Source organism: Nelumbo nucifera, chromosome 1 (assembly GCF_055504915.1).
Source record: "Nelumbo nucifera cultivar China Antique chromosome 1, China Antique-T2T, whole genome shotgun sequence".
Taxonomy (NCBI): Eukaryota; Viridiplantae; Streptophyta; class Magnoliopsida; order Proteales; family Nelumbonaceae; genus Nelumbo; species Nelumbo nucifera.
Window position 1 is genome coordinate 120685882 of NC_142649.1, and position 12042 is coordinate 120697923.

At 40.2% G+C, this 12042-nt stretch overlaps 2 pseudogenes across 1 annotated transcript in view; one reads left to right on the top strand and one right to left on the bottom strand.

Annotated features, from left to right (window-relative positions):
• Positions 1-765, bottom strand: part of LOC104588148 (CBS domain-containing protein CBSX5-like) — a 70577-nt pseudogene extending 69812 nt beyond the window's left edge. The window contains exon 1 of the transcript XR_016080051.1: positions 431-765. The product of XR_016080051.1 is annotated as a CBS domain-containing protein CBSX5-like (transcript). The remainder of the gene's footprint in view (positions 1-430) is intronic.
• Positions 766-827: 62 nt separating this feature from the next.
• LOC104590538 (putative aspartyl protease At4g16563) lies at positions 828-3197 on the top strand (annotated as a pseudogene).
• Positions 3198-12042: the final 8845 nt, after the last annotated feature.

Consider the following 12042-nt stretch of genomic DNA (forward strand, 5'->3'; position numbering starts at 1 on the left):
AGAAATACTTACCGGTGGAGAGTTGCAGCGGCGGAGAAGCTTCAGCGGGCAGGGTGGGCGGGCGGTGAAGAAGCTCAATGGTAATGTGAAATAGACGAGGGTTTCAGAAATATTTGTGAAGCATAGGATCAAAAGTCTATCGTGGAAGGGACCAAACCACAATATTTTACTGTTTACAGTATTTTGGGGTGTGGGCGTGAACGGTCCCGTCCACGAGATATAAACAGTTCCGAACACCACCTAAATTAAAAGGGAAAATCTGTTAAGAGTATGAAATAACTTAACCTAAAACGGAAAAAAAAAAGAAAAATTTTCATTAATCAATGTAGAATTCAAAGGGTGAAAACAATCAAAGTAAACAAAGGAAAAATTGTAAAATTAAATTATTAAGAAAACAGAATGAAGCTTGGATTTGCTTCCAAATGCGAACCTTGAATGACACTCTATATGCCTCACTATTCCTGTTGGCTTCGTGAGAAGAACAAAGATCGGAGATTTAAGCGCAAAGGAAAGGGAAGCGAGGTTCTCCTCTTTATAGAAATAGCAAATCACATCAACCATGCAAAGCTTCTCGATACATCAACAATCCTCGTCGACTTTCGCATTTGAGGAGTGATCACAGCTCCAAACACTGAGAAAGTTGTCACCCGATCCCTTGAGCATCAACAACGCATCGCTGATGGTGGCGGAAATGGAGAGCAACCTCAGTGCCGGCTTTCCAAGACAGAGGTCGGATACCTCGTGAGCCAACAAGCTAACTGCCATGCAAGAGAAGAAGAAACTCTGGACAGAAGCCCTACAGAAACAAACCCTAAGATGGATGTAGAATGACACAGACCCTCGAAACGACAAGACTCGGCGATGGTGGTGGGAACCTAGAGGGTGGCATCGTATTACCTAAGGTGTGGGGTATTACCGGGAACTGGATTAGCGGGGAGACCCTGTTCGCAAGATAATGCGGTTTAGAGAGCTGCGGGACCCGCCTTACCATTCGGTTCAACAGGGAGCCACCTGCGCACTTAGCCATTGCTGCAAGCATTCTTTAGTGCGGCGAAGAATGTCTGGTTGGTGGTGGATGGAGGCTTCACCTTCATCAAGAGATTTGGGTTACCGGAACTTGATCTTCATTTTCTTGAGAAAGAAGATGATGAAATAATTTTGACATTTTAAGAGTTTTAAATTGCATATGAGGTCACAAAATGAAAGTTTTGGGCACTAATTTGTCGCAAAATGAAAGTTTGAGTACTAAATTGTCACTCGGCCTAAAGTATAGGTACCTATTGGGAAATTTCCCTTGATTTTATTTAAAATAAAATAAAGGGTAAATTACAAAGACCCCCCTATACTATGGGGTCTGTGACAAAGACCCTCCCTGTATATGGCTGTGAGACAAAAACTCCCTTCCGTTAGTCTTCTGTCCAAAATACTATTCATCTTCTCCGACCTCACGACACGAACAACAACTTTGGCGGTAATCCCCTCTACCTCAAATTCCTTCACATTTCTCTCTTCTTCCCCTTAACAGTGTCGGGAACTCCCCTGAAGACTTTAATCTACGGTAACTTCAGCCCCATCTGTGCAGGATTACTAAGAGGTAACACCCATCTTCTAGACTTTCTTTTTGCATTTTCGGTGGTGCAACTCATTTGAATTCATCGAATCGCGACCTGTTTGTTTGTTTGTTTGGTCTGTCATGAAACAATGAAAAAAGTTGGGATTTTTACTCAGTTTTTTGGAACAACTTGGAGAAGATTCACTCTAGCTTCCATCAAATAAACTCCAAAGAGAGACAATAGATTGGAACATTAGTCGCATAGAGGGGAGTGAGAGGCACAAGAGGTTCTCCTTCCACCGGTAACCAGAACCTCACAACTGACCCAATTTTCATCCCTAAAGCATCCTCTTCGGCGAAGATTGTAGGCTGTAGAAACCCGAAATGTGGTTGGATTCACGACCCAGACACTCGATCTGGATGCATGGACTGTGACCCCAATTCGAGTAACTGCACACAGATCTGTTCGCCTTACCCTATTGCCTACGATGCCGGTTCAACGGTCGGGCTTCTCCTGTTTGAAGCACTCGATTTTCCTGAGATAAAGGTACCAATTTTGTCGTCGGATGTTCACTTTTCTCCTCCCACAACTCTCCGGAATCGCCGGCTTCGGCCGTGGGTCACCCTCGTTACCTTCCCAGCTTGGTCTAAAGAGATTCTCTTACTGTCTCGTCTCTCACCGTTTCGTCGACACCACCGAAAGCACCTCGCTTAATCTGTACGGTGGATCATATTACGACGACCATAACATCAAGGGCCTCAGCTACACCCCATTTCTGAAAAACCCAGCCACCGGGAGACACGCATTCTCTGTCTACTACTACATTTGCCTTAGAAAAATCACCGTCGGCAGCAAACCCGTCAAAATCCCGTACCACTACCTTGCCATGGGTTTAGATGGCAATGAAGGAGCAATAATAGATTCCGGCTCGACGTTCACGTTCATGGAGAAGCGGGTGTTTGACCTGGTTGCACATGAATTCGAGAACCAAGTATCGCATTACAGTAGAGCTTTAGATGTGGAAACCATTACCGGGTTGCGCCCCTGTTTCAACGTATCGGACGAGAAGACATTGTCGTTGCCGGAGCTGGTCTTCCACTTCAAGGGAGGTGCGAAGATGGCTCTACCGTTGCCGAATTACTACTCCATCTTCAGTGCCGACGGTGTGGTTTGCTTGACCATCGTGACGAACGGCGTTATCCCCGATACGGATGTATCGGGTGGACCATCGATCATATTAGGGAACTAGCAACATCAGAATTTCTACATTTGAGTACGATTTGGAGAACGATAGATTAGGGTTTCGAGAACAGATTTGCTGAGTTTCAGATGGTGTCGGCTATGGTTGGATCCCGATAAGTTACGTTACGTTACGTTACGTCATTTTATTTTATCTGAACGAATCTGATACAGGCATTGTAACTATTAAGAATTGTGACATTGGATTCTAATATGAGGTAGAGGGGATTACGGACGCTGTTGCTGTTCGTGAATTGTGAGGTTGGGGAAGATTAACAGTAATTTTCTCCTTGGAATAGTTATTACAAGGGTATTATGGGAATAAAAATATTGCAATAGCCTTTTTGGATGGAAGGCTAGGGGTCAAGGTCATACTACAGGGTGTATTTGTCCCAAAACAAAGTATAGGGGAGGTTTGTCATAAACCCCATAGTACTGGGGGTTTTTGTAATTTACCCTAAAATAAAATCAGAATTTACCTTTTAACTAATTTCTAGAATTGGTTATTTACGCCCAGTTTGATTTAAGGGAAAATACCTAATAGTTATCTTCTAATTTAGGTAGAGTGCCAATTTAGTACCCGAACTTTTAAATAGTGGCGTTAATTCACCATCAATAAAGACCATCATGTGAGATCAGGTGTGGTTTAAATAATTTTACAATACCAAAAATAACCTTAATGATAATATTTGGACCATTTTACCCTTCCCCTTTCTTTTTACCCTATTTCCCTTTCTCTTCAATCTGGGTTAAAGGAATGACTGACAACGATCCTCAACCTTCAGCAACACTGCCGGCGATGGAGCGAGCACTAGCGGTCGAACCCCCTTAATTCCTCCACCTCCGTCAACGCCTTTGATGCCAGCACCAAAAGATCCCAGAGCAAGTGAATTTCCGTCATTGAATAGAGGAGGGGAAGCAGAATGATCCCCTATCGGTCGCTCCGTAGCTCCATCACTAACTCTAAACTTATCTGAAAACCTAGTCGACAAACTGCCTTCCCATCTTCTTCCTCTACTCCACGAGGAGAAACCAAAGGAAACCCTTGATCTTCCAATAACTGGTTTATATCTTCATCTGTAATTCTCTCTCTATGTGACAAGCCAATGCGTGAGCCATCTTCCCCCTCTTCTTTTGCTTCAACCGATTCCTCATGTTTATCATCTCCATCATCGACTAGATGAGTCAATCGCGGCCTCGGGAAGATATCAGACGAAGATCGGGCCTTCCTGGCCTTCCATGAGATGGTCGGAATTGTGAAGTCCTCCAGGTCGGAAAGTCCCAAACTCTGGCAAATTTGGTTGACCTCATCGGTGCCTTCAATTCGGAAGCTAGTCTTGTTGGTGATAGAAAAGATATCGAGGGAGCGAGTAGCGCGGAGAGAAGGGGAGAGATCACTAGGTGGTGACAAAGACAAAGGGGAGAAGGCATCGTAGTCAATGTTCTTCATGGCGTTCCGGCATTCCAACTTCGGCCTCTGTGGGCTAGAACCACCGTCCATCAATTCGTCCTTTTTATGACTTAAAAACCACGACAAGTGATGCATCCATTGGAAAAGAGTTAAATGAAAGGACCGAAGAAGACTTAGGTTCTTGCAGTAGCAGCAAATGGGTCTTGATTATAGAAGGTGGGATTTCTTCCATGATGGAGGACGATAACGAAGACGAAGAGGAAGACCATTTTCGTGTTGTAACTCCAACTGCATTTTCTAGGCAAAAACTATGGGATTCGGGGGGGGGGGTGATTTCTGCTTGAAAATGGACTTGAACACAGAAAATGTTGGAACTGTTGTATGTCAGAAGCAAAAGTAGGACGTGAACGAGTAGAGATGGGGGGAAGTAGAAGAGTAAAGCGAAAAGAGAGCAGTTCATCTTCTGCAAATGATAAGGAAAAGAAAGAAGACATGGCCGAGAAGCAAAGAAAATGATAGAAAACAATAGCAAAATAACATACCCTGGTTATCTCTTCCAGCGTCGGCAACAAGTCGTCTTCTCCGGCAACGGTTGAGTAAAAAAGGGGATGCAACAATACGGCAACAAGAGTTGTCTTCTCTGGCAACGGCACTGGATTATCCGATTTCAACTTTTTCAGCGTCGCGTTCGAGCGTCGATTTGAACTTTTCCGGTGGTGCATTCGCTTGACATCACCGGCATGAGGAGCTAGCTTTCGGAATCTCAAGTAATTGCAAGTGTGAACAACGGTTCCCACTTGTAGATAAATAATAGTAGGGGTCGTTTTCATAACTCGAAATAGTTGATGGGTAATTAGGTCTTTTTGTCTTCTAATTGGCGGTGAGTTAAAGTCGGGTACTAAATCGTCGCAAAATGAAAGTTCGGGTACTAGATTATTGCAATATGTTCAGGTACTAAATTGGCACTCGGCCTAAAGTACAGGGTATCTATCGAGAATTTTCCCTTGATTTTATTTAGAATAAATAAGTGTTGAGATCATATATTAAGTGGTAAAATAAGTAATACATCTGTTTGGTAAAAAAGTACTTATAAAAAAAGTGACATGAGAGTTGCTTCTTTTTCAACACTTCTTGGAAAAGTGTTTTTTCGGGTATAATGGATAATATAGTCCCTAGTTATTTTTTAATCCTAGTTTTACTCCTGTGCGAGGGTTTTCTTCCCTCTCCTCCCATTCGAACACAACAAACGTAGGGGCAACACACTCACTTGCAAAAAATGTTGGAATTGTTGTATGTCAGAAGAAAAAGTAGGACGTGAACGAGTAGAGATGGGGGGAAGTAGAAGAGCAAAGCGAAAAGAGAGCAGTTCATCTTCTGCAAATGGTAAGGAAAAGAAAGAAGAGATGGCCGAGAAGCAAAGAAAATGATAGAAAACAATAGCAAAATAACATACCCTGGTTATCTCTTCCAATGTCGGCAACAAGTCATCTTCTCCGGCAACGGCTGAGTAAAAAAGGGGACGCAACAATACGACAACAAGAGTTGTCTTCTCTGGCAACGGCACTGGATTCTCCGATTTCAACTTTTCCGGTGTCGCGTTCGAGCGTCGATTTGAACTTTTCCGGTGGTGCATTCGCTTGACATCACCGGCATGAGGAGCTAGCTTTCGGAATCTCAAGTAATTGCAAGTGTGAACAACGGTTCCCACTTGTAGAGAAATTATAGTTGGGGTCATTTTCATAATTTCGACTAGGAATCCATGCATTGCTCGAAATAGTTGATGGGTAATTAGGTCTTTTTGTCTTCTAATTGGCGGTGAGTTAAAGTCGGGTACTAAATCGTCGCAAAACGAAAATTCGGGTACTAGATTATTGCATTAAGTTCAAGTACTAAATTGGCACTCGGCCTAAAGTACAGGGTATCTATCGAGAATTTTCCCTTGATTTTATTTAGAGTAAATAGGTGTTGAGATCATATATTAAGTGGTAAAATAAGTAATACATCTGTTTGGTAAAAAAGTACTTATAAAAAAAGTGACATGAGAGTTGCTTCTTTTTCAACACTTCTTGGAAAAGTGTTTTTTCGGGTATAATGGATAATATAGTCCCTAGTTATTTTTTAATCCTAGTTTTACTCCTATGCGAGGGTTTTCTTCCCTCTCCTCCCATTCGAACACAACAAACGTAGGGGCAACACACTCACTTGCAAAAAATGTTGGAACTGTTGTATGTCAGAAGCAAAAGTAGGACGTGAACGAGTAGAGATGGGGGGAAGTAGAAGAGCAAAGCGAAAAAAGAGCAGTTCATCTTCTACAAATGGTAAGGAAAAGAAAGAAGAGATGGCCGAGAAGCAAAGAAAATGATAAAAACAATAGCAAAAGAACATACCCTGGTTATCTCTTCCAATGTCAGCAACAAGTCATCTTCTCCGGCAACGGTTGAGTAAAAAAGGGGACGCAACAATACGGCAACAAGAGTTGTCTTCTCTGGCAACGGCACTGGATTCTCCGATTTCAACTTTTCCGGCGTCGTGTTCGAGCGTCGATTTGAACTTTTCCGGTGGTGCATTCGCTTGACATCACCGGCATGAGGAGCTAGCTTTCGGAATCTCAAGTAATTGCAAGTGTGAACAACGGTTCCCACTTGTAGAGAAATTATAGTTGGGGTCATTTTCATAATTTCGACTAGGAATCCATGCATTGCTCGAAATAGTTGATGGGTAATTAGGTCTTTTTGTCTTCTAATTGGCGGTGAGTTAAAGTCGGGTACTAAATTGTCGCAAAATGAAAGTTCGGGTACTAGATTATTGCATTAAGTTCAAGTACTAAATTGGCACACGGCCTAAAGTACAGGGTATCTATCGAGAATTTTCTCTTGATTTTATTTAGAATAAATAAGTGTTGAGATCATATATTAAGTGGTAAAATAAGTAATACATCTGTTTGGTAAAAAAGTACTTATAAAAAAAGTGACATGAGAGTTGCTTCTTTTTCAACACTTCTTGGAAAAGTGTTTTTTCGGGTATAATGGATAATATAGTCCCTAGTTATTTTTTAATACTAGTTTTACTCCTATGCGAGGGTTTTCTTCCCTCTCCTCCCATTCGAACACAACAAACGTAGGGGCAACACACTCACTTGCAAAAAATGTTGGAATTGTTGTATGTCAGAAGAAAAAGTAGGACGTGAACGAGTAGAGATGGGGGGAAGTAGAAGAGCAAAGCGAAAAGAGAGCAGTTCATCTTCTGCAAATGGTAAGGAAAAGAAAGAAGAGATGGCCGAGAAGCAAAGAAAATGATAGAAAACAATAGCAAAATAACATACCCTGGTTATCTCTTCCAATGTCGGCTACAAGTCAACTTCTCCGGCAACGGTTGAGTAAAAAAGGGGACGCAACAATACGACAACAAGAGTTGTCTTCTCTGGCAACGGCACTGGATTCTCCGATTTCAACTTTTCCGGCGTCGCGTTCGAGCGTCGATTTGAACATTTCCAGTGGTGCATTTGCTTGACATCACCGGCATGAGGAGCTAGCTTTCGGAATCTCAAGTAATTGCAAGTGTGAACAACGGTTCCCACTTGTAGAGAAATTATAGTTGGGGTCATTTTCATAATTTCGACTAGGAATCCATGCATTGCTTGAAATAGTTGATGGGTAATTAGGTCTTTTTGTCTTCTAATTGGCGGTGAGTTAAAGTCGGGTACTAAATCGTCGCAAAACGAAAATTTGGGTACTAGATTATTGCATTAAGTTCAAGTACTAAATTGGCACTCGGCCTAAAGTACAGGGTATCTATCGAGAATTTTCCCTTGATTTTATTTAGAATAAATAGGTGTTGAGATCATATATTAAGTGGTAAAATAAGTAATACATCTGTTTGGTAAAAAAGTACTTATAAAAAAAGTGACATGAGAGTTGCTTCTTTTTCAACACTTCTTGGAAAAGTGTTTTTTCGGGTATAATGGATAATATAGTCCCTAGTTATTTTTTAATACTAGTTTTACTCCTGTGCGAGGGTTTTCTTCCCTCTCCTCCCATTCGAACACAACAAGCGTAGGGGCAACACACTCACTTGCAAAAAATGTTGGAATTGTTGTATGTCAGAAGAAAAAGTAGGACGTGAACGAGTAGAAATGGGGGGAAGTAGAAGAGCAAAGCGAAAAGAGAGCAGTTCATCTTCTGCAAATGGTAAGGAAAAGAAAGAAGAGATGGCCGAGAAGCAAAGAAAATGATAGAAAACAATAGCAAAATAACATACCCTGGTTATCTCTTCCAATGTCGGCAACAAGTCATCTTCTCCGGCAACGGTTGCGTAAAAAAGGGGACGCAACAATACGGCAACAAGAGTTGTCTTCTCTGGCAACGGCACTAGATTCTCCGATTTCAACTTTTCTGGCGTCGCGTTCGAGCGTCGATTTGAACATTTCCGGTGGTGCATTCGCTTGACATCACCGGCATGAGGAGCTAGCTTTCGGAATCTCAAGTAATTGCAAGTGTGAACAACGGTTCCCACTTGTAGAGAAATTATAGTTGGGGTCATTTTCATAATTTCGACTAGGAATCCATGCATTGCTCGATATAGTTGATGGGTAATTAGGTATTTTTGTCTTCTAATTGGCGGTGAGTTAAAGTCGGGTACTAAATCGTCGCAAAACGAAAATTCGGGTACTAGATTATTGCATTAAGTTCAAGTACTAAATTGGCACTCGGCCTAAAGTACAGGGTATCTATCGAGAATTTTCCCTTGATTTTATTTAGAATAAATAGGTGTTGAGATCATATATTAAGTGGTAAAATAAGTAATACATCTGTTTGGTAAAAAAGTACTTATAAAAAAAGTGACATGAGAGTTGCTTCTTTTTCAACACTTCTTGGAAAAGTGTTTTTTCGGGTATAATGGATAATATAGTCCCTAGTTATTTTTTAATCCTAGTTTTACTCCTGTGCGAGGGTTTTCTTCCCTCTCCCATTCGAACACAACAAATGTAGGGGCAACACACTCACTTGCAATAAATGTTGGAACTGTTGTTTGTCAGAAGCAAAAGTAGGACGTGAACGAGTAGAGATGGGGGGAAGTAGAAGAGCAAAGCGAAAAGAGAGCAGTTCATCTTCTGCAAATGGTAAGGAAAAGAAAGAAGAGATGGTCGAGAAGCAAAGAAAATGATAGAAAACAATAGCAAAATAACATACCCTGGTTATCTCTTCCAGCGTCGGCAACAAGTCGTGTTCTCCAGCAACGGTTGAGTAAAAAAGGGGACGCAACAATACGGCAACGAGAGTTGTCTTCTCTGGCAACGGCACTGCATTCTCCGATTTCAACTTTTTCGGCGTCGCATTCGAGCGTCGATTTGAACTTTTCCGGTGGTGCATTCGCTTGACATCACCGGCATGAGGAGCTAGTTTTCGGAATCTCAAGTAATTGCAAGTGTGAACAACGGTTCCCACTTGTAGAGAAATTATAGTTGGGGTCATTTTCATAATTTCGACTAGGAATCCATGCATTGCTCGAAATAGTTGATGGGTAATTAGGTCTTTTTGTCTTCTAATTGGCGGTGAGTTAAAGTCGGGTACTAAATCGTCGCAAAACGAAAGTTCGGGTACTAGATTATTGCATTAAGTTCAGGTACTAAATTGGCACTCGGCCTAAAGTACAAGGTATCTATCGAGAATTTACCCTTGATTTTATTTAGAATATTTAAGTGTTGAGATCATATATTAAGTGGTAAAATAAGTAATACATCTATTTGGTAAAAAAGTACTTATAAAAAAAGTGACATGAGAGTTGCTTCTTTTTCAACACTTCTTGGAAAAGTGTTTTTTCGAGTATAATGGACAATATAGTCCCTAGTTTTTTTTTAATCCTAGTTTTACTCCTGTACGAGGGTTTTCTTCCCTCTCCTCCCATTTGAACACAACAAACGTAGGGGCAACACACTCACTTGCAGAAAATGTTGGAACTGTTGTATATCAGAAGCAAAAGTAGGACGTGAACAAGTAGAGATGGGGGGAAGTAGAAGAGCAAAGCGAAAAAAGAGCAGTTCATCTTCTACAAATGGTAAGGAAAAGAAAGAAGAGATGGCCGAGAAGCATAGAAAATGATAGAAAACAATAGCAAAATAACATACCCTGGTTATCTCTTCCAGCGTCGGCAACAAGTCGTCTTCTCCGGCAACGGTTGAGTAAAAAAGGGGACGCGACAATACGGCAACAAGAGTTGTCTTCTCTAGCAACGACCCTGGATTCTCCGATTTCAACTTTTCTGGCATCGCGTTCGAGCGTCGATTTGAACTTTTCCGGTGGTGCATTCGCTTGACATCACCGGCATGAGGAGCTAGCTTTCGGAATCTCAAGTAATTGCAAGTGTGAACAACGGTTCCCACTTGTAGAGAAATAATAGTTGGGGTCGTTTTCATAACTCGAAATAGTTGATGGGTAATTAGGTCTTTTTGTCTTCTAATTGGCGGTGAGTTAAAGTCGGGTACTAAATCGTCGCAAAATGAAAGTTCGGGTACTAGATTATTGCAATATGTTCAGGTACTAAATTGGCACTCGGCCTAAAGTACAGGGTATCTATCGAGAATTTTCCCTTGATTTTATTTAGAATAAATAAGTGTTGAGATCATATATTAAGTGGTAAAATAAGTAATACATCTGTTTGGTAAAAAAGTACTTATAAAAAAAGTGACATGAGAGTTGCTTCTTTTTTAACACTTCTTGGAAAAGTGTTTTTTCGAGTATAATGGACAATATAGTCCCTAGTTATTTTTTAATCCTAGTTTTACTCCTGTGCGAGGGTTTTCTTCCCTCTCCTCCCATTTGAACATAACAAACGTAGGGGCAACACACTCACTTGCAAGTCCACCAGTGACAATTGACGGTGCGATGCTATTTTGTATTTTTGGGTAGTTTTTCTTTGATTTTAACCACTTTTGTGAGTTTTTTTAATGCTTGAAACTCCTCTCTTCTTTGTGTTCATGGATCTGTTTTGGGGCAAGTTTAACAGTGACAACCCCTCGTCCAACTGCCAGCGAACAAATGTTAGTTCGCCCAAACTCCTCCCCTCCATGTTTGATGTTATTTTTGGGTTTTTTTGGATGAATATTTGTTTGATTCGATTTTTTCAAATTTTCATATGTGAAATCTGAATAATTTGTGCTTGGTTTTTTTTTTTTTGCATTGTCCATGTGATGGTTCCAATGCATAAGTAGGATTTTTTTATTGCTTTTTATTGAAAATCATGCAAAAAATATGCTGAAATATGTGGGTTATAGACTTTTTCTTGATTTTTGTATGAATAATTAGTTAAATGTTTATATTTTTCTTGATTTGTGATTGCATTTTTCTAGAAGTATTTATTATTGTTGTTGTTGTTGTTGTTGTTGTTGTTGTTGTTGTTGTTGTTGTTGTTATTATTATTATTATTATTATTATTATTATTATTATTATTTTTATTATTATTGTTATTGTTATTATTATTATTATTATTATTATTATTATTATTATTATTATTATTATTATTATTATTATTATGCTTATTGTTCATGTATTTTCAAGCTATATGTGCCTTCAAACAAATGGACTAATTTGCCAAAAATTTAAAATATCACTCGATCAGACAAGCTTATGAAAAAATGGATCCATGAGTTTCCTAATGTGTCTTTATTTCCATCCACCTTTGTTGTAACTTGTACTTTCTATATGCTAAAGTATTCAAATGAAAAGCTTAACTTTTAAAATGTAGTTTATAGTTGTCAATGCTAGTGTGTGAAAATTGAAAAGACAATTAATTGAGATCGGCTTCTATCAGGGCAAAGCTGTTCCACACCATTCTAACAGCCTT